Here is a 24,506-nt window from a genome sequence, read left to right on the forward strand (position 1 = left end):
AAGTATTTGTCCTCCTACACTTACATATCAGTAAGTAGCCAACCTACATGGTCCTTATATTAAGATTTTTCAGAATACATTTTGAGGGAGGTAAAGGAAATGAGTACTTTGTGAAGTAAGAAAAGATTGCTTTGGGAGTATTAAAAAAGTTTCCTACTTCTTCACACTAAAGGCAATGAAAGGATACCAAAGGGCTCCAAAGCCAATGAGAAGGACTAAATATGTGTGTTGCAGATATTAAAGGGAAAATAGTCAGTGAAAGGTAAGAGAACTATTTACACTTAGAATGAGTTGATGACCTTTTTTACAACACCATAGAAATAGATACTACAGAACTGAATCCATGTAATTCCCACCTCTTTATCTTCATCTCAGTATTTAGAAATCTTGTCCTTTATCTCTATTTTGTACTCCTATATCTCAGTGGAGAGATTAGCCTCGCTCCTTTTCTTTTTATTTTCTCTGGGATTTAGTTCAATTAATTTTGCTTGTCCCTCCAGGCTTTAATCTGTTCTCTGCTGCCAAACATACTCAAAAGTGCCTAGGTGAAAAGCAAACAAGGACTAAAATCTCTCCTTGACTCTGTCTTCCTTACCAAAATACCACACCCATCATTCTGTTTTCTTTCATAACTTGACTTCTTAAAGTCTACACTACCTCCAACTCCTCTCCTGTCTTTTATTTATCCAATCTAGTACACTATCTATAGAAACTGTTCTCTTAATGATTAATGGTGACCTTAATTTTTTAATGGAACATTTCACAAATGTGCCTGTCATTCTTGCACAGGGGCCATGGTACTCTTGTTGGTGTCATTTGAATTTTAGTGAATGAGCTGCTAGAGTAAGCACAATGGTCACCTCTTAATTACAAGACCCAATAGCCTAATCTTCTTCTTGTGGTACGTTATCTCTCCAGTGTTTGATAATATTGGTCTTTCCTTCCATAAAAACCTGTTCTCCGTTGCATTCTCCAAAATCACCCCTTCTGTAGTTTTATTTCTCTCACACTCTAATTCCTTCACCAGATTTTCTTCCTTTGTCCAATCTAGCCAGACCATGTCTCATGTGATTTGTTCTCATGGTGTAGGTATACCAAGTGAAGAACTACATTTAGTGAAGGCACTGCTATGAAATCACTCCATAATCATCTGTGAAGCAGATGAAAGATGGGTATGTTGCCAAGATAACAAGCAGTGGAAGGAACAGAGAATGGAGTCTTCCTGGATGCTAAAATTGACATCAAATTAAAGTATATACTAATCAGGACTTCAGCTTTGGTAATGGCAGACAATAACTTGGACCAAACATCCCAGTAAGAACAATTAGAAAATCTAGAAAAACAATGTGTTTTTTTTTTAATGTCTATTTGAAAACATAAAAAGCTAATAAGGCAGTGAAGAATATCTGGAAGAAGGAAACCCTAGCATTTGTAACTGCCAATTGCCAATTAATTCCAGAGAAGGCAAGTGAGAAAGAAAACCCAACTTTTGACAATCTTTTATGGAGTACAGGTGAACTGGAAGTCAATTGGACCTTGAAAGAACTGAAACTCAGTTTCAAATCATCTTAGTCCTTGAAATTGGACTAAACTGATCCTAGATGCTAGAGTCCCTACCTGTTTGACCAAAGCAATTTTAAATACTCTTTGGGGGTGGGGAGGGCAGGGTGCAGAATTCTTGCACACAATTTCTGTTATGTTTCATATTTATTGTCTATTACTGAATCAGGAAAATAACCAGTCATGAAGAGACAAGACAATTTTTAAAAGAAGGAGAAGAATATAGATAATTTAAAAATACTCATAGGGTATGTAGACAAATGCTATAAATATGTTCAAGGAAATAGAACTAAAAACTATAGAGAATAAAGCAACTGAAAATATACAACTGAAAGATGTAGTATTCAAACTTAAGAACTTAGTGGATTAATTAAAGAGCAAATTGTACCCAGCTAAAGATAAATCATGAACTGGAAGATATTTCTTTTTTTATTTATTTATTTTTTTTTAATTTTTTTTTCGACTTTTTTTTTTTTTATTTATTTATTTTTGGGACAGAGAGAGACAGAGCATGAACGGGGGAGGGGCAGAGAGAGAGGGAGACACAGAATCGGAAACAGGCTCCAGGCTCCGAGCCATCAGCCCAGAGCCTGACGCGGGGCTGGAACTCACAGACCGCGAGATCGTGACCTGGCTGAAGCCGGACGCTTAACTGACTGCGCCACCCAGGCGCCCCGAACTGGAAGATATTTCAAAGGGAAATATTCAGAATAATGCATGGAGAGACAAAAGGTAAGGAACACAAAAATATGAGTAACTTAGCAGTTACAATAAGAGGTATAATTCATGTGTGATTGGAATATTGAGAAAAGAGGAAGAAGAGAAAATGGCTGAGAATGTTCCAAAGCTAATGAAATACACCAAGCTATAAATTCAAGAAGGCTCAAAACTTTCTAGAAACAGCATCTAAAACGTACTAGAAATCAAAATCAAAGGCAACAGGCATTCTCTAGGAATATGGCTCACATGAACTATTCTTAGGGAAAGGTAACTATTGATGATGAAATAAAGCAAACCAAGATAAGAAAAACAAAAACAAAAAACCAGTAAGGGAGAAGGTTGGTAAAGGGTACCATGATAAGCTCGGAATCCATGTAATACAGAACTAAGAGTAAATAACTGTGGGAATTATGGCTACAGAACAGAATACAAGCATAAGTCTTGAAAATTAACAGAACTCACCAAAATTATAAGGTTAAGAGGTCAAGATACAGGGAAGTATAGTGCACCAATTTCCTTATTTTTAGAGCAAGGACTCAATACTGTGAAAATTTGAAACATAGTTTCTTAAAAATATTCCAACCTTTTTGTACATTAATTTGTACATTTTTGTACATTACATATTTTGTACATTACATAATTGTAACTTGTTTCTGTAAAAAAACAAGGGTTTTTTTTTAATTCTTTTTTTTAACGTTTATTTATTTTTGAGACAGAGAGAGACAGAGCATGAACGGGGGAGGGTCAGAGAGAGAGGGAGACACAGAATCTGAAACAGGCTTCAGGCTCTGAGCGGTCAGCACAGAGCCCGACGCGGGGCTTGAACTCACGGACCACGAGATCATGACCTGAGCCGAAGTCGGACGCTTAACCGACTGAGCCACCCAGGCACCCCAAAAAACAAGGGTTTTTTATAGTTAAAAAAAAATAGAGATTCAGCAGTTCTTCACTCTCTAATTTCTTTCCAGTTAAATTCAAGTAAAATTAAATGTTCTGTTTTTATTTTAAAAATAAGATACATCATGATGGGTCCCTTTTGCAAAAACAAAACAAAACAAACACACACAAAAAAAAACATTGCTGATCTATTTACTCTTCTTAGTGATATATTGAAGATATTCTTTGTTAATCATGTTAAATTCTAGGTGGAGGAATGTGGGGTGTTTATTCATTCTGTGTTAAACATAGCACAGTGTAACTATTTATAATGAGCACTTACATGCTTTATAAAAACAATCTCATCGTCAGTATTATTATTTTTAAAGAGCACAGGTTTTGGAATCTGACAGACCTTTGTATAAATCTGGGCTGAGACACCAAGTAGCAGTGTAGCCTTAGAAAATTTACTTAATCATTGGACCTCAGTTTTCTCATCTGAAAAATGAGGATGTTAATACCTATTTTATAAGGTGATTGTATTAAACATAAATATGTATATACAACACTTTATCAGTTTATGGCCAAAGCAATCAACATTTATCTTTTTATTTTCATTTATTGAGTTCTGGCTATTTTGCTAGTTTGTCATATAAGCTACAACAAACCAATTCATCTCTTTGCTTGCTTACCTGTAAAACGACAGAATTTGTATGAGACATTCCATTGTACCCTCCACCTCTTCTAGAGCTGACTCTCATCTACATGACTTCTTTGCAATCTGTTGTGTTATTCCATTATTCCATGACGGCTTCCCCTCCCCAAATCTCTTGCTCCACTCTTGTCACAATAATTGATTGGTCCAGGGGAGGATTCTGATGCAAACTAGATTAATCCTGACTACAAGTGATTGACCTAATCTAGACCAATAATGCATTATTTTCTTAAAATTGTTTGATTTAATGTGAAAAAAGAAATCTCTTGATCCCTCCTCCATATCTGAAAGATGTAAAACTGAAGAACTCTTAGGAGTACACATCCCACCATGTAAAAAAAGAGTGTGACTTGCAGAGACAATAAAGAGATAGAAGTTGGAGAGCTACTCCTGGGAGCATTCTCACTCCAGATCTCAGTTTTTCCGGAAACCCATCTGTATCCATGCCTTTTCCATGATTTTGCTGTGTAGCTCATTCTTGGACTCTATAAGCCACTATATTCCTTCCTTCCTCCTATCACTTTTTTTTTTTTTTTAAAGACAATCACTTCAGGTTGAATTTCTGTTATTTACGATTACACCAGTATAGGTTTGGAATAGATGATGCTTAAGAATTATTTTACCTGAATGTTTAATAATTCCTTAAAATGTGTTCTTTAGCTTTCCTAATTTACTGAATCACTTAATGTGATCTTCATATTAATGAACACTTACGAAATTATTTTACATGCACAATTGTACAATACATATCCAGGTTCTAAGCAATAAAATAAGTTCCTCAAACTTACCTAACTAGATATCACATGGCTTTGTCATTAGTCTTTCTAACTAAATTTGAATATGTCCATCTGAAAGAGACTGTCCAACCCATGGAACTTTCATTTAAGTGATAACATCTTACATTCCTGCACAGTGCTGGTATGGTAAGGGAAAAAATGACTATGTCCTCTTTCCAAATTTACATATATTCTTTATGATTCTGCTTTTCTCTTTTTAATGGCACCATATCTGCTTCTTTATCCATAAATTTATTTTCACACAGAAACCCTTTGATGATGAAGAATAAAACCATGTTTTAAAGTCAGCCAGATGGTTTTCCCATTTCCTGTTGTGTACATACATATATATTTTTCATGATGGGGAGGGGTCACAGAGAAGACAAAAAGCAAAACCTATAGTGAACGTTGAACCTATCTAGCTATCCTAGAATCTATCATTGTTCCTTTGAAGAAATTCAACATTTGCCTTACAGCCAGAGAATAAACATCAGCTGCTAGAGAAAGCTATTGAATTTCAAAATCCCTTTGAAATGTCACATTAACCTGTTTAACTTTCAGTCAGTTCTTTAAAATATCAAACATTTCCTGATGACTCCCAGATCTAAGACTGCTTATATTTCTCTAACTTAAAAGCTTGTTTCCTTCACTTGCAAACAAACTGTGGTGAATGAATCAGCACTATTTGGGCCTGGGAAAAGTGTATCGCAACCACAATCTGTGTGCAGTCTTTCTACAGGTTAGCTCAATTTTGGATGTTGAACGAGATCAAATGCTGAATCTCGCTGATTTGGCTAAAACTACACAGCTCTAGCCTTTTATTTAGCCCTCCATTAAGTTTTAATCTTTAAAGCTGTATTTCATAAATCATCTTTTATTCTCAGATGTGTAGAAGTCAGGCAACAACCATTAACTTATTTTACTCAACATCTACTGAGCATCCACTTGTTAGGCGCTGAGGGCAAAAGAGTGAAAAAAAAAGTTGTGCCTGTTGTTCATGAAGAGCCACATTATACATTGAGACACAGATATGCAAATTATGAGAAGTTAGAATATAATGGGTTAAATTCTGTAATAGAGGTTAAACTATTGAGAACACAAAGGAATGAATAAGTGAATGATGTTTTATTCTTTCAAGCAGAGCTGGATTTATAACTTAACCTTTAAGTGTAAGAGCTACAGGAATTTTGTGCTGAATCATCAGTAGTGTCCTGGGACATAATCAATACCAGGTGTCTTTCCTTTTAATGCCATTGATAGCCTTCCCATTTTATACTTATTGCTGGTGATTCTTCTTCACTGAGCTCCATGCACTTTCATTTTCATGATGTGTGTATACACATGTTCACATTATTAAGAAGGCTACTAGTCATAGACATGGATGACTACCTTACAATAATTGTGAAGTATCCTATCTAAATGAGCCATTTCATTCTAGAGTTTCATTCATTTGAGTTTTTCATATGAGTTCATATGAGTTTTAGGTGTACAGCATAGTGGATGATTTCAACAACTCTATGCTATGCTCATCACAAGTATAGCTGTCTTCTGTCACCATACAACACTATTACTATATTCTTGACTATGTTATCTATACTATACCTTTCATCCCCATGACTTATTCATCCCATAACTGGAATCCTGTACCTCCCACTCCCTTTTACCCATTTTGTCCATCTCCTCACCCCCCTCTCCCCTGGCAACCACAAGTTTGTTCTCTGCATATATGAGTCTATTTCTGCTTTTTGTTTGTTCATTTGTCTTGTTTTTAAGATTCAGTATATAAGTGAAATTATATGGTATTTGTCTTCTCCACCTGGCTTATTTCACTTATCATCATATCTTTGAGTTCCACCCATGTTGTTGCAAATGGCAGGATCTCATTCTTTTTTATGGCTGATTGATATTCCATTGTGTATAATGTACCACATCTTCTTTATCTATTGATGGACAATTGAGTTACTTCCTTATCTAGGCTATTGTAAATAATGCTGCAGTAAACATAGGAATGCATATATCTTTTTTGAATTAGTGTTTTCATTTTCTTTGGATACATACCCAGTAGTGGATTACTGGGTCATATGGTAATCTATTTTTAATTTTTTAAGAAACCTTCAAACTGGTTTTCACAGTGGCTGCACCAATTTACATTCCCACCAATAGTGCACAAGTGTTCCTTATTCTCCACATCCTTGCCAACACACGCGTGTGTGTGTGTTATTCTAGCCATTCTGACAGTGATATTTAATTGTGGTTTTGATTTGTATTTCCCTGATGATGAGTGATGTTGAACATCTTTTCATGTGGCTGGTAGCCATCTGTATGTCTTCCTTGGGAAAATGTCTATTCAGAATATCTAAGAATAAACTTAACCAAGGAGGTGAAAGACTTGTACCTATATCATGAAAACTATAAAACATTGATGAACGAAAATGAAGACAATACAAGCAAATGTAAAGAAATTCCATGACCATGGATTGGAAGAACCAATATTGTTAAAATGTCCATAGTACCCAAAGCAATCTATAGATTCAGTGCAATCCCTATCAATCTACCAATAGTATTTTTCACACAACTAGGACAAGTAATCCTAAAATATTTATGGAACCCCAAAAGATCCTGCAATCTTAAGAAAGAAGAACAAAGTGGAAGTGTCACAATCTTAGATATCAAACTAAAGTACAAAGCTACTATAATCAAAACAGTATGGTACTGGCACAAAAATAGACACACAGATCAATGGAACAGAATAGAAAGCCAAAATAAATCCATGCTTTTATGGTCAATTAATCTATAACAAAGAATTATAAGACAGGAAAAACCAGACCACTGTCTTATACCATGCATAAAAAATAAACTCAACATGGAATAAGACCTAAATGTGAGACATGAAACTCCTAGACGAGAACATAAGTAATCTCTTTGACATTGGCCTTAACAACATTGTTCTATATATATGTCCTCAGGTAAGGGGAACAAAAGCAAAAATAAACTATTGGGATTACACCAAAATAAAAAACTTTTGCACAGTTAAAGAAATCGTTAACAAAATGAAAAGGTAGCCTACTGAATGGGAAAAGATATTTGCAAATGATACACCTGGTAAGGCATTAATATACAAAATATATAAAGAATTCATACAACTTAATGCAAAAATAAATAATTCTGTTGAAAAGTAGAATTAGGATCCTTAATATTTTTGAAGCCATGGCCTCCTATGAGAATCTTCTTAAAATTACAGCCTCTTTATTTTTATTTATTTTTAATGTTTATTTATTTTTGAGAGAGAGAGAGTACAAGCGGGAGAGGGGCAGAGAGAGAGGGAGACAGAATGTGAAGCAGGCTCCAGGCTCTGAGATGTCAGCACAGAGCCCTGTGTGGGGTTCAAACTCCCAAACCGTGAGATCATGATCTGAGCTGAAGTCGTATGCTTAACACTTAACTGACTGAGCTACCCAGGCACCCCAGAGTCTCTTTAAATAAACAGGTACACACAGACTAATTTTGTGTAATATTGAGTGGTTATAAAGCCCTCATGTCTATGATGGGCTCAAGTTCAGTAACTCTAGCACTAGAAAAACATCTCAGTTCATCGCATTTCCAAATCTGACCCTGTGAAACATCTAAGGATCAAGGCTGGCAATTTCTACCATTCAGGTTCACCTGGTCCCTTCAGTCCTAGATACTTCAAGCTCCATATGTTGTTTTCCAGGATCCCAATCTTGGTATCACCCACTTGGGCAGTGTCCCAAGGCTAATCTGAGCTCCTGTAACAGTTTTGACTGGGCACAATGAATAGAAGAGATAAAATTATTTCCAAAAACCTGAGTAGATCAAATATTCCAGATGAGTGCTGTCTAATGGAAATACAATGCAAGCCACCAAATCAAGCCACACTGTAATTTTTAATTTTGAGAAGTCACATTGAGAAAAGTAAAATGAAACAGTTCAAATCAATTTTAATAGCATAATCTATTTAAATGAATGCATCCAATATATTCCGACATGTAATCAATATACAAAAGTAACAAGATATCTTATATTCCTTCTTTTGTACTAAGTCTTTGAAATCTGGTATGTATTTTACACTTAGAGCACATCTCAGTTTGGACTAGCTACATTTCAATAACTCAGTAGCTACGAGTGTGTGGTGGCTTTCATACTGGACAGGAAGGTATTAAGCCCAGAATAAATGTCAATCTTTCTGTATACCCGGCTTTGTTATAGCAGTGATCAGTTTTTTACCTTTTTAAGAATACTTTCTCCCATAACTATCTGCGAAGAAACGAACAGTTTATTTTCTTCTATTGTACTGCATCTCACGTGGGAAGAGATGCAAGTCATGCCCCCTGAAACCATGTTGTGCAGTGGCCCTGATCAGGAGGAAGCTGCATCTTGTCAATCCTGTTCTCTAAAGGGCCAATGCATTTGGTACGACTTCCAAAACAGCTTTAAAAATAAAATAACCAAAACAGATCTTTGTAGCCACATCCAAAATCAAACTAATTCATACTAGCAACCTCTCTAAAAATTGCTTCAGGCTGACTACACCAGGGTTGATCAGCATTAAAAGACGAGTTTATACTGTAGGTAAATTGATGCATTCCTGGCCAGGAAACAACCACAGCATATATTAAGCCAGGAATGATGGTTATAGAGAAAGATATTTAAAGCAAATCATTATTTAAAAAAAAAAAAAAAGAGGGAGTGGGAATCTTCCTTCCTCAACCTCTTCATCGCTCATAAAATATTGCTATCTTATTCAGGTACTATAGGACATTTAACTGAATAATCTTGGAGACCAAATGTCAAAATTATAGCTCATATATAAGCTAGAGTATACATATACATATATATGTAGCTGTTTTACAGACACATCTTCAGCATGATTCCCCAGTTAAGCTATTTCTTGTATGCATTTCATTTTTGGAATAATTTTTTGCCATTAAATTAAAAAAAAATCCTCCAAACTATTCTAGCCACCATTTTTTTTTTACCTGATAAAATATTCGTTGTGTTTTTAAATGGCATCATTTGGAACAGACAAATCATACTTTGAGGAAAGGGCACATTGTTAAGTTTGTTAAAAGCTATAATGGACATCTTGAATCTTTTCTTAGGGTTAAAAAAAATCTCTCTGCTAGCAGTTAATAAATGTTAATAAGATTTTTTTCAAAATAGTGGCTACAGTATTGCAGTGTTAATTGCATTACTCAGTGAAAAAAATGCAGTGAGTCATATTTTATAGTTGTTACTTATGCAATTTGGAGAACTTTTCAGGCCCTTGATAAAGAATGAGGGGACTCCAGACCTGATAAAATGAGTCTAGAAAGACCATTTCCTTTCTTTAATAGGGTTTAGAAAATTTGCAATTAAGAATAGACTAAAACAACTTGAAATTGTGTTATGAATTCATACTCTTTTCAGACTCAATAGGACCTCAACAAGATCAGTAATTTCAATTGTTCCCAACCTTCACAAAACTGAGGATCCCTTTTGCTATTCCTTTTTACCAGCTTTTCTCTACCACATGAACCTAGTGTTTAAGGGGGAAAAATGTGCTTTTCTACTAAGTATAAATAAAATGTATTTCCCTATTTTATTAGTGAAACACATATGTAATTACTAAACAGCTTCTGTTCAGTGTAAAACAACTTGTGTTACCATGATGGATCAAAGTAATTCCAGAAAAAGACAGTTATGTGATATTTAAGTTAGCCTCCTCCACAGATGGACCAAATAAAAACAGAAATTTTAACTACATTAAGAAGCCAAAGCAAGTTGGTAGGCTCTCCAGGATTAGATGTCCATGTTTATTAACTGCAGATTGATAAGTGTGCTCATGGCTCATGGCTCAAAAGTGCCTGATTCCTTTGTAAATAAAAGCCAACTGATAATTTAAAAACAACAAAGGTGAAGTACTAAATGCTTGAGTTGAAGGTTTTTCACACCTCTCCCTGGAATATCCTTCACCTCTTCTGTCAATTAAATCCTTTCATAATCATCAAATGTTTTTGAGTTTTGTACATGAGAATGTATTGCTTTCTTCTACAAGAGGGAGCCTGATTGACTAAGGATCCAAGCTGCTGCACTATGAAGTTTCTCCCTGTGTTTGCACTGAGGCTGTGCCTACTGTGGGCTGCTTCTCACCAGTAACTGAGTGAGGTAGGATAGTAATGCAGTCTTGTTCCTGGGAAACAGGGGAATGCTTTGGCTCAAGGACTCATAAATGGTTTTACTGAACCTTCCCACCAACTTTCCTTACCTTTCCTTCACTCAGCATCAGATGTATGTCACAGCCAAATGACTCTCCCAGACTTCGGCTTCCTCCCAGTTCCCTTTCATGCAGGCATTTCTCTTAATAAACTTGCACATTTAATCCTGTCTTCGCACCTGTTTCTCAGAAGACCTGGACTAATACATTAACTCAGATCATTTTTTTCAGTTTCTCAAACTGTATATGTATATAATACTCTGCAAAAGAAAGCAAAGAAAATGGCCCTTTATAATTTGGCCTCACCTCATTACCCTGGCTGCTTCTACCATCTCTAGGCTCCAGATATACCCAGCTCACTACAAGTACCCAGGACCCTGCAATTTGAAAATGCTATCCCCTTGCCTAAAATGACTTCCTCTCTAGTTTATACGGCAATGTTTACAAGACCACTTGTGAGTCATCTCCTTTGATCAGCCTTCCCTGACATCTATAAACAGAATTCAGAGAGTGTCGTCCTCTTGCATCCATACTTGACTTAGCTTGCATGATCTTGGCACTTTTGAAGACAGGCCGGTTGTTTTTTTTAGAGTGTCTTGCAGTATAGATTCATCCAGTGTTTCTTCATTATTGGATATATAACCATTATTATACCCGTTGTGTATTTTTGGCCAGACTGTCTCACTGTAGTCTCTTCATTATATTTTATCAGTTGCACATTATGGCTATTTGTTCCATTACTAGTGTTGTTCATTTTGACCACTTTATCAAGACCAGGTTTATCTACTTTTTGTTCCATCTGTAACTAACAAGTACTTTGTAAGAGTATTCTTTGAAACCATGTAAAATTTTCATTCCGTGTCTCATTTTCACCTACCTGTTTTAGTATCCACTGAAATTTCTTGCCTGGGCTAATTATTACTATGCCTTTTGCCAAATGGTAATTTTCTAAAAACCATTATTCCTTCTACATTTCATTGAAGGCTTTCCACTCTATGGAGGAACTTTCTCTTCTATCCATCTATTTAGTCATTCATTTATTTATATCAGTGGAGTACTAGTTAAATCAATGAGTTACAGTTTGTTATATCATTCTTTAAAGGCTCCAATTGTCCTTTATTTGGCCAGTTAGAGCCCCCTCAAGTTTACTTCTGTGTTCTTTTGACATGCCCCTATCCTTCTTTGAGCATTTCCTTACTTTCTGTTACCAAAGATGATTCAGGTTCATCGTGTTCTTTTCCAGCCCCAGCCCTGGATTTAGTCATTTCTTCAAAGAGCCCTGGTTCATTTAGCATTTGACACCAAGAGCATGAGGTATTTGTTACTACTAAGATGCCACTGCTCCCAAGCCTTTCCAGCAGATAGCTAGGAACTAACCACATGTTTATATCTATATTTATTTCTTTATCTGTAATGGAAACTTAGCTCACTCTGGTACATCCAATTCCAACCCAATGGCAGCTGCATTTATTCTAGCTTTATCTTTTTCTGTATTTGTAGCTTTTTATCCAATAGTGAGAAGCCTGACTCTTATTGTTCTTGATGTATTTATTTATTTGCTCAATCTCCCTGGAGGTAGCCAATTTTCTGATACTGCTGGGCCACCACCCTCTTTGCAAATACACCTGCCCCATGCTATGTTTGGCTTCTTCTGCATAGGCCCGCAGCCTTCCTTGTCAGACTCAACTCATGGCTATTGAACAACAGAAAGAAAAATGTTAATAAATATTTTTTTTTTGAAAAAAGGAAAGAAACAAAGGGGAAGGGGAGAGGGAGAGATATAGCTGCTAGTGTTTTTTATACTTTTTTTCTCTTTTAAAAAGGGAGCAGCTTTAGGCATAGAGCCTTCTATAAGGAATAGTATCTATCTAGAAGTTAATAACACAATTTTTGTTTTAATTGTGAATGTATTTAAGTTACCCGGTCTATTTCTTTTGTTTAAATATATTTTTAATTGAGGAAAAAGTTACATACTTTAATCAGCACAGTTCTTAGGCATATATTTCAATGCTTTAACATATATATATATATATATATATATATATATATATATAATCACATTGAGATGTAGAATACTTACATCTCCCTAGAAGATCCCAGTCAATTTCCATCCCCTGTAGGCATTGAGTTTTGTGATTTATATCAGGATTGGTTTTGCTTCTTTGTAAATATTTTTAAGTAAAGTGTTGATGAAAAAAATAAAATATAAATGATAAAGATTATAAAAGGAGTAGGGAGGGGATAGCACAGAAGGTGTTGTAGCCACAATGGTTTGTTTCATGGACATCTTGCAGAGTTTTTCTCTTGCCCTTAGAAATGTTTCTCTGCTACACTGAAGATAGCCACCAATATTAGGCTAATGGATACAAGCTCTAACCTTCCCTCTCTACTCCCTTCATATGTACTCATTTTTCCAAGCATTTACTATATACCTACTGTGTGCTCCAGGAGCTAAAGACAAATAAGGAACAATGCCTGCATTCAAAATAGAGATGATCATCATAACCTGGTCCAAGGAATTGTTTACAAATATGGCCACAAATTTGTCATATACTCTGGGTCTGGAGTTCTTTCTTGTCCAGCAAGAAAGCGGGACGCAGGATTAAAAATATGACAGATTTTTCTTCTCCTAATGTCCAGGAGAAGACAAGAGCCCTGATTAAGGGTACTTGCTCCGTTTTTATTAGGATCAGAAGGCTTACAAACATGGTGATGGAAGTGCACAAAGAGGCAATGAAACAATATTAACTCATGGGCGTGAGGGAAAGGGGTTTTTGAAGGTATATGATGTTAAGGGTTTGGGTTAATACAGAACAAAATCCTGACTCCTGGTGGAAGTTTGTTTACAGCAGACGTGAGGCACCACCTGTGTTTACCTAAACTGGTCTAGGGGGACAAGAAAGACAGAGCATGCTACCTCAGGGTCAAAAAGGCAACTTTCTTTTTTATTTTTTATTTTTTTTTAATTTTTTTTTTTAACGTTTATTTATTTTTGAGACAGAGAGAGACAGAGCATGAATGGGGGAGGGTCAGAGAGAGGGAGACACAGAATTGAAACAGGCTCCGGGCTCTGAGCTGTCAGCACAGGGGCCCGATGCGGGGCTCGAACTCACGGACCGCGAGATCGTGACCTGAGCCGAAGTCGGCGCTCAACCGACTGAGCCACCCAGGCGCCCCAAGGCACCTTTCTTTTGTTAATTAGCTCCGCTTTGGGCAACTTTGCCCCGCAGAGGTATATAACCCTATTAACCTGTTCACCTAATTTGGTCCTTCCTTCCTGTGGAAGCAGCTTTCTGCTATACTACTAAAGGGGGGGGGGGGGTGTTTCTGCCCTGAATACCTAACCTTATTTACCTTGTATACCTTTGTTCTATATTGGGGCATTTGCCCTGCCTTATCTATACTGGGGCCTTTGCCCCACCCTCTCTATACCTATTTACCTAACCTCGTTTACCCAAACTTGGACGTAAACATCCTATGGCTTTCTAATTCTTTATGCCTTGTTAACCCATCAGTGCAGGCTCAGGGAATTCCTAAACTTATTCCCCACACAAATTATTGTTTCTAATTTATGGATTATGGCCAAAATTCACAAATATACAGATGTGCAAATTGACCATTTCAGAGGCACTGGAAAGAAATGAGAAAAACAAGGGAAGAGCAAAGAGGGTAGATTTCCTATTTAACAATTTGTATGTGGTTTTTAATAAATAAAAGTAGTTTTATTATAGAATTACAGCTGGCATTAAAAAAATAAAAGGGCCACCCATAATCTACAATTTAAGCCTATTAAACACTGAATCAACCCAAGTTTGCTGGAACAATTGCCCCCTTCATGGTAAAATCCATCTAGAAAGAAAATTACTTGGTTTGAAGATTTTTGGAGAAAAGCCTGGTCTTTCTAAATGGTGATCACTCCTTTTGCTCTACATGTTTTTGCCTTTATATCTTTTTATTGTTCAGCATCTGACCCAAGTTGGGGAATTCCTTTTGTACTTCAGTTAGCACACTGATAAAAGTATAAATATAGAACACAAAGTGATGTTGTCAAACAATCAACAGGTATTCATTCACTGCCTGGGCACTGTCCCTAAGGAGCTTTGCTCTATTTAAGAAAATAAATCACAATTAAAATTTTTAACTTAAATTTTGAGACGTAGGAATTATAAACCTCCTTATATACATTCCCTACCCTAACTATTAAAATAGGCCATTGGTAACCAAGCAACTCTTATTTACAAAGATTACCCACTCTCCCATATCCTACCTGAATTTGAGAAGTTTAGCCAACCTGGAAAATGCAATGAGCTCCATTAATTTCTCCTTACAGACAGTGTGGCAGTAGCAGAAGAAATCTCTCTTACTTGTTAAACCTAATGGAATTTGAAGCAGACTACTTAAAGTATGAATTCAGAAACAATCATTCATCAACACAAATAAATAAGCAACATGAACATTTCAAGTCCTTTGCCCCACTTCTCTATGAGAGTATCTGCCTTACTAGCAAGTCAGTGTGATGATATGTGTGTGTGAGAGAGCATTTCATAAACCATGGCCTACAGTCCAGGTGTAAGGGAGTATATAGTCTTCATCAGTCTACACAGGTTGCTAAGCCATAGTATGACAGTGTGTGTCCTTGCATTTGAATATCATTAAGTATAAACTTAAGGCAGTTTAATATGACAGAGCAGTATTACCCAGTCACATATCATGTTTCAGTTAGGCATAACAGGAAATTTATAACTAAGCAAAATCATCATAGGCAGGACTTAGAGGTCTTCAATGAAGATGGCTAACGATTAAGAAATCTCTTAAGCCAAAACTTGAGAGGGACTAAGTTTTATAAGCTCTGCTGGAAGGTTCATTTCACCTGGAGCCATGAAGCTAGTCACTTATTCTCTCAGCTTTGATTTCCCTCAAAAGGATTTCATGGTTGTAAGAATGAAAATGGCTCTGTAGATGAAAATTGAGAGTCAGTGTATATGGTATAGATAATGTAATTTTTGTGATGTAATTTATTATTCTCTCTACATTAGGTCTACTTCCTTTCTTTGCAAATTGAGCTTGAGAATCTGAACTCTTAGAGATGTCCCCAGACCCAGCCTGCACTTCTTCACAGCACAGGTGAGAAATGCTGTCTGACCTTTCTGCTGGGAGGACAGAATGTTTAGGTAAAAATGGCTGACCAATGAACCAGCCTACATGGCTCTCTCACTTTGGTGCTCTCACAGGAACATAATGGGGTGAGGTGAGAATATGGAGAATGGGATATCAGAGTAGCAAAGAAATGGCTATCCCCTTTCCCACTCTAATCTGTAGATTTATTGTGCAATGCCAAACTAGAAAAGAGAGGAACCTAAATTTGAGGATAGATGTTGTTTTAGATTGATTTTAATATTTGAAAATAACAGTTTTATTAATATCCAGAAGTGGCCAAAAAAGTTAACAAATTGGCCTAAGAGGACAGAGAAGAAAAATCTTGTAGAATGGTTTGAGGGCAGCAGTGGAAATAAAAAATAAAACTGATTAAACTCCATCTTCCTTAGATAGCTTATCCAACAAACAAAATAAGAAAGGTCAGGGCAGTAAACATTGCTACTCACACAGAGACATAGAGCTTAAGGAAAATCAGTGAGTGGCACTATAATTGGGTGCATTTTTTTCTATTTGACAAAACTTATTTTAAAATCAGTATTGAACTTCTAACTTTTAACCCCTTCATGTATATTGTATGTCAACGTATGCTGCCAACTAAAGGGTATTAGGAACCACAATGGAAGAGAGTAGGAGGCATGAATAGGAATTGGGTGTGATCTTGGGGTTGAACACAGATTTTACAATCATTTATACAGAAGTAGTTGAGAGGTCTTTGTCTGCCTATCCCCAAACCTGTTTTCCGTTATCAACTTTGGATGGAAGTATTCATATAATTTCATCCCTCATTCACTGTTTTAAAGTTGTCTCTCTTGAAATTTGAAAAATTCTTATTTTTAAATAGATTTTTTAATTTTCTAGGCCCCATCAATACAAAGGCCTGGAAACAAAAATTATATTTGAAGAATTTTATTTATGCAGCAATTTGGAACTATTTTGTAGGTTAATAGTAGCTCTCCAAGGCTAGGCTTCCTTGTCTTTGGAGGAAAGCCACCATTCAGTTGGTTAAATTTTATTGGTAGAAAAGATATTAATCCTTAACTGGTTTGTGGAAAGATCAAACAAATATATATATTTGCTTATATATATTATATATTATATATGTGTATATATATACAATGTGGCCTCCAGCACCTACTGCCACCATGATTTAGATTCTCCCTACCTTCAAAACTTTATCTCATAATACCTTTTTCCTTCACTCACTACCCTCCTAGCACACTAACTGCCTTTCTCTTCCTCAAAAACACCGAGCTGTTCCCCACCTCAAGGCCTTTGCATGTATTCTTCTCTCTACTTGTAATTTTATACTTACAGCTCTTTGCTCCTTCTCACCTTTCAGGACCCAGCTCAGATGTCACCATCTTAGTGAGGTCTTTCCCTGCCTTCTATCTAAAGTTGCCTCTGTGGATTTTTGGTATCTCATAACCATGCTTATATGTCTCTCTCATAACACTTTTTACAATCTGTAATTATTTTGCTTATGTGTGTATTTACTTTGTTGTTTTCTGTCTCCTTCCACTGGATTCCACGCTCTTTGAAAAACCTTGTCAATATTATTTACTGCAGAGCCCAAGATAGCTAATACAGTGTCTGACTTGCAGTAGACACTCAATAAATGCTTGTTGAATGAATAACCTGAGCCCTTTGTATATGAAAGTCTATTTAAAAATTTAAATAATGAAAAAGTAAAAAAATGTATATATATAAAGTTTCTGCTCTTTCTCATAAGAAATTACTTGGGCATATTTATGAAGTCTTAAAGAAGAGGTAGGAGAAAGCTCTCTCTACAGGAAAGGTTTGAAAGGCTAGGGTTTGTTTAGAAGGAAAGCCAAACCAGGAGCTCTGGCTGGGTGGACAATGGCCTGGCATCTTCTGACTCCAAAAGTGGCTTCTGTCAAAGCAGTGGCATAAGTTCTATTTTGGCAGAACATTTTCAGACCAGCTGAACCATGCCAAATCAAAGGCCTGGGAACAAAAATATCATTTGAATGATGTCATTTTGTAGAGCAATCTGGAATGATTTCACAGGTTAGTACCAGTTTCTCTAGGTATTTAGAGCTAACCCACCTTCAAATTAATCAGAGACCCAGATGGTATCCTGGCTGAACCAAGGTGTTCTCCTGAGTAGAAGAGGCATCACCTGGCGTGTTTGTGGCTGACACAGGCCCAGGTGTGCTGGCCTCAGGGCTCATTTCTTGAAGAGATTGGGCACATTCAGCTCCATACTTGAGCCTGACACCATGGATGTGTCCAGAACCTCACGGGTGCTAATAACATCCTGGTTCACTGCACACAGAACATTTCTCTTTTCATTTCCTGCTCCTAATAGGCAAAACTTTTGCTTTTAACTTTGGAAGGAGTGTGTCACTTGTAGGACAGGTAGCATAAACTGAAGGGCTACAGACTTTGGATTTACACGTGGTTCTCTGGTTACCTCTTACAAAGTCTAGGGTCTTGGCAAAATTACTTAACCTGAATGAGCTTCAGTTTCCTTTTCCATAAATGGAGAATATATAACCAAATAGAATATCTTGGGGAATTCCATGAGACTGTGTGTGTGTGCATGTGTTTGACACATAAATATTCCCTTCCCTTCTCATCTCTTTTTTCTTTCCCACCTAGTTTACATATAAAAGAAAGTTTCTCTCTGGTTACCAGGAGAAACAACACTGGATAGTAGCCTTAGATTTACATCTCAGGATTTCCTGTCTGGCTATACAGACTCTCTGGACCTTCATTACTTTATCTTTCAAATAATCACAGTAATACTTCTACTTCATAAGAGCATTGTGAGGATTACATGAATTTATGTGCCTGATTCATGGTAAGTAGTCAATAAATACCAATCAGCTCGGTTATCAGCCTCTACCTTTACTGACTACCCTAGAATGACTGAGAGGTTTAATGAAAGAAAACCACAAATTAGGACTAAGTGGTTTAATCACCTGACCTAGTCCAAAGAAATCTTCATTTTATTAGGCATTGCCTTTGAGTTTAGTACATCTTCTGTCTAAGGCACTGGTCACTTTTTATAGTGATTCAAAAGGAATCAACCAGCAAAGAAAGGAAGAATAATATACATATGTCAGGTATAATAGGTAGATTTTTTGTTCTGTGACCTTATCTCTTTCTGGTTTTACACCCATGAATATGTTGTTACATGACAGAATTACACAAATGTAATTAAAGTTACTAATCAGTGGATTTTAAGATAGGGAGATTACATGATCCCTTTAAAGCAGAAGAGGAAATCTGAGATATTCAAAATACAAGGAGGATGCTATGTGCTTTTGTTGGCTTGAAAATAAAAGGGACCATGTGTCAAGGCAATGAGAACATCAACCCACCTTGGAACAACCACAAGTAACTGAATTCTGTCAACAACCAGTTAGCCTGGATATGAATCTTGGGCTGTAAAAGGCTGAGAACTGATTTTAGCCTTGTGAGACCCTAAACAATCATGTCATATTATACTTCCTACTGAAACTGTAAGGGTAATAAAAGGTGTTGTTTTAAGCCACTAAGTTTGTGGTAATTTGTTACAGAATCAGTAAAAAGCACTACACCAGGCTTGCAACTTTGACTGAAGCATAAAGTATAAAAATGAAAAATTAATTAGGGAAGAAGTGCCTCATGCTAAAAGCAGTACTTTGGATCTGAAATAGAAATAGAAAGTACACGTAGAATCTCAGAGATCTAAATTTTGAAACTTCAGGTAATCTTTCCTACTGCCTCCCCTGGATTCCTTCAGCACCATTATGTGGTTTCATTGTAGTACTTTTTGGTGTCTTGTGATTACCTATTTATGTGACCATCTCTGCAAAATAGTAGTGTCTTTAAGGGAAGGAACTATGTGATTTACCTTCATATCTCCCAAACTTAGCATAGAACCTGACATTGTGGAGACACGTGAGATGTGTTTGTTAGATGAAATAATGAGTGAATATGTAAGAGAATTAGTGAACTATTGACACTGAGACCCAAACAGTCAAAGTATTTGTTAGGATAACATTGTAAATTTTGGTTTTAAACTTATATATATAAGAAATTATTATTTGTTCTGCTTTGCAACTCATAAAAAACTGTACCCATCATGCTCTTTGACAAACTGATTTAACTAAAAGAACGACTATTAAATTTGCAGAATCAGTTACCGTCCTAACTGAAGCAACTTTAATTATATGAGTGATTTTTATAGAGAGTAACATCCATGCCCTATTAATACCAGTTCTCTTGAGTGATTTCTGAGAGGTGCAGTTCTTTCACCTTGATCCCTATCTCCATTTACCTGCTTGATCCAAAAGTAAATTTGACTCGAGATGGTCTTAAAAGACATAGAAGAGAAACTCACCCCTCAGGAGAGAGAGTGCCTGATCACTGGAGTCATGGGAGCTGGAAGAGACATTAAGAGGGTGTTTTGCCTCTAAGGGAATATCTAAACCACATCATTAAAGCTTCTCTTCTCTTTTTTTTTTTTTTCTTAATGTTTATTTATTTATTTTTGACAGAATGAGAAAGAAAGCATGCGCACAAGCAGGGGAGGGGCAGAGAGGGTGGTATTGAGAATCCCAAGCAGGCTCTGCTCTGCCAGCACTGAGCCTGACAAGGGGCTCAAATTCACAAACTGTGAGATCATGTGCTAAGCCAAAATCAAGAGTTGGACAGTCAACCAACTGAGCCACCCAGGAGCTCCTAAATCTTCTCTTTTAAGATTTCCAGGGATACAGTCACCATGACATCTTTTCATGTCCAGAGATACATTCTTTCACTTGCTATCTTCATTCTGTTCAAACTGCTCCTCCAGGTCACAAGCATGAGATGAACTTACCAGCCATATTTCCATTGTATAATCCAACCACCTCACCTACCATCCTACTTCACTCCCTAGGCAAGGCTGATTGGAACTGGGCTGAAAACATGATTCAGGATGAACCAAGCAGATTATTTAGCCTAATCCTTCTCATGAGAATTGGTATTTGGAACTGAGAAGCAGCTGATAGTTTGTATTGTAACCATACAGTGTAAACTCATAAGATGTTGGATGGCCACTTTCCCCTGGAGAACAAGAGAAATGGAGAAAGCCAATCTGTAGACTCAGGCATGATGTGGAAGAGGAACACTGCCTGGGATCCAGAAGGCTTTCCAGAATCTGTGAGGCCTGGCATCTTTCAGGATCTGTAAGGCATCTCTTTATCCTTAAAATATATCCACCCCCCAAAAAAACAAAACCAAAACCAAAAATGTTTCTTTACTTATACCAACTAGATTTGGTTTCTGTTGCCTCTTAATGAGGAATTCTAATAAATACACTACCAGAACTGTATCCTCTTTTAAAGCACATCTTTCCTTCCTGGACAGGGGGAGGAGAGCATAAAGAATCCTATGATATTGCTATTTCACTTAGTAAATATTTACTTAATGCTTATAACATGCCAGAAAATATGATCAAACCATAGTATTGGCTCCCAAGAGGTTGGGATACTGGAGCTTGTCTATTTCTTCCTAACACAGAATTCCTCTAATGAGTACTTTTTGCTCTAGAGCTCCTCATTGGATTGGAGAAGACTGTTCAAGGCTCTCCCTGCCTAATTCTGTTTCCTCTCGCTGTTATCTTTGACAAACATTATTCCAATAAACTGATTACACTCATAACTCCATCTCAATGTCAGCTTCCTGGAAGACCCAGCCAATGCAGATGACCTTCAAAGAAAAATGGAGAGAGCATTTTTATTTATTCAATAAGTATGTACTGATGATCAGTAATGGCCAAGTGATATGCTAAACACCAGCTGTATTCATGAACAAGATAAACAAGATTCCTTTTCTTATGGCTACAGTCAAATAGGAATAGTATTAAACAAATAAATTACACAAAACACTGGACCCACCAAATAATTGAGCAAAGAATCACAATGGTGATATTAAGAAAAATAAAAGAGTAGAGAGAACGCTAGGTGGGGAATATTAAATATCAGAGTAGGTTGGGTCTCAGTGAAGTAATAAAACCTATTATTTTCTATGCTAATCATATTCCTCCTTTAGGACTCTGAGTCTGGAAACTGTGGAATTCCTTTCACAAGAATAGAATATGGAAGACTTCAATTGGCACTATTTTATGTGAAAAATATGTGGAGGATTGGACAAAAAAGCAGAATGTTAACTTGACACCATTTGGAATCTTGTGTTAAGTTCTGGAGTCCTTTAAAGAAAATTTTAGGTAGGACAAAAGCAAACCAGACTCCATGGAGGCCATACAGATGGAAAGAAGTCCTTGATTCATACAACAAAAGGGCTTGGGGATGTTCATCCAGAACCAGATGAAACTAGAATGAGTCATTGTATTCATGTTTAGATAAAGGACTGCCCTATGTAATTAAAAGGAAACAACAACAAAAACAAACTCAGACCAATTAGTTTGAATTTCTCCTGAGGGTAGGAATAGGAGCAATGAGTAGAAACAATATAGAAGTAGATTATAATTTAGTGTTAAAAAAATCATGAAAATTCAATTTCTGAAGCCTAAGACTATTTATCAGTTGAATTAGTTCATTCATGAAGTGGTAATCCCTTCACTCTTGAAGGTGAAAACTCCTGTAGTGAGGCTTCCTGTGAATGGTATTCTGATACTGGGTTTTCAAACATTGGAAAATGTATGGATATAGTGTCTAGAGGGGCCTGGAAGACAATTCTGTATCATTCAGGGCTCCATATAAGATAAGTGAGGGTAGGACTAAACTGAGCTGCATGCTCTGCTGATCTATAATCAAATACAAATTTTCCAAAAACACTATGTCAGAGCGAGATGGTAAAATAGGCATCCCAGACTTCATTCCTCACAGAGACACTGACTTAACAACAATATACCAAAAAGCCTTCATGAGAATTCAGAAATTTAGTTAAGACAACACAGTACCTCAAACAAGTGCAAAACCAGAAAACTTGCACTGAAATGGGTAAGAAAAGCCATTGCATTTTACCTGTGGTAGTCCTTTCCCCAAGCTGACACAGCTTAATGCATTTGGGATAAAGTGCCCACTTTTTTCTAAGAAGGGAAAGGGAAATGTGGAACGTGTCCCTAACATTCTGCTTTTTGGGGGACTGCGTGAGGGACGGGCAATGTCTTACCTAACTCACAGTGCTGATAGAGAACTGGCATATTTGGATATGTGGGGGCCTCTGAGAAAAAAGAGCTCAATGGTTTATTGTAACTCGAGCAAACCTGCAGTGTATGCACATACCCCAGAAGGAGAAAGAGATTATGAGCCCATACACCAGAGGGAGAGAGAGATTATGAGCTCCAGAAAAAGAAACCAGCAAACCCCTCTAATTCAGAAATGGCATATACAAGCCCAGAAAAGATGCCTTCTTAGAAAAGACTTGAGAGGCCAGAATCTCTAGCCAAGCTGATTGGGAAAGATCTTTCTCTGTATGTATCCAGTTCATAAGAACAGGAAAGGTGGCTGTTTTGTTGAATGCCCAGATCCTAGCAAAAAATAAAAAGGCCATAAAATAAAAATACCAAAAAAAATGACTGAAAAAAAAAATAACAAGGCATATGAAAATATAAGGAAACATAGCCCTATCAAAGAAACAAAATAAATCTCCAAAAACTGATCCAAAAGAAATGGAATTTGATGACTTATCTATTAAAGAATTCAAAGTAATTATCTCAAAAAACTCAATGAACTGCAAGAGAACACAGACAACTAAACAAAATCAGGAAGATGATGAATGACAAAAACATGCATCAACAAAGAAATAGAAACTTTGGAAAAAAGAACCAAACAAAAATTCTGGAGTAGAAGAATATAGTAACTAAATTAAAAAATTCACTAGAGGAATTCAACAGCAGACTTTATCAAACAGAGGAATCACAAACTCAAGACAGATCATTTGAAATTATCAACTCAGAGGAAGAAACAAACAAAAAAGGAAAGAAGAAAAATGAAAAAAGCCAAAGGGACTTATGGAACACCATCTATGGAACAATATAGTAATTCCCCCTTATCCATGGGGTGTTCCATAGGGTATCTGAACCTTATATATACTATGATTTTTCCTATAACTACATGCTTATGATAGCATTTCATTTATAAATTAGGAATATTAAGAGATTAACAACAATAATGAAATAGAATAATTATAACAATATGCTATAATAAAAGTTATGTGAATGTGTTCTATCTCAAAATATTATACTTTACTCATTCTTCTTTTTCTTGTGATGAGGTGAGATGATAAAATGTCTATGTGATGAGATGAAGTGAAGTGAATGATGTAGGCATTGTGGTATAGCATTAGGCTACCACTAACATTCTGATGATACTTCAGAGGAAGGATCAACTGCTTCCAGATTGCAATTGACCACGGGTAAGTGAAGTCACAGAAAGCTAGATTGCAGATAAAGGGGGACTACTATATATGCATTACAGGAGTCGCAGAAGGAGAAGAGAGAGAAAAGGTGACAGAGAGCTTATTTGAGGAAATA

The 24,506-nt window shown here is 36.5% G+C and overlaps 1 protein-coding gene and 1 non-coding gene across 2 annotated transcripts in view; one reads left to right on the forward strand and one right to left on the reverse strand.

Annotated features, from left to right (window-relative positions):
- METTL15 (methyltransferase like 15) overlaps positions 1-24,506 on the forward strand; it is a 247,936-nt gene that overhangs the window by 195,603 nt on the left and 27,827 nt on the right. The gene's annotated exons all lie outside the window — the stretch shown is intronic.
- On the reverse strand, positions 745-851 carry LOC122231579. The gene has a single exon (XR_006208841.1). It is a non-coding gene; the product is annotated as a U6 spliceosomal RNA (small nuclear RNA).

Source organism: Panthera tigris, chromosome D1, assembly GCF_018350195.1.
Source record: "Panthera tigris isolate Pti1 chromosome D1, P.tigris_Pti1_mat1.1, whole genome shotgun sequence".
Lineage (NCBI taxonomy): Eukaryota > Metazoa > Chordata > Mammalia > Carnivora > Felidae > Panthera > Panthera tigris.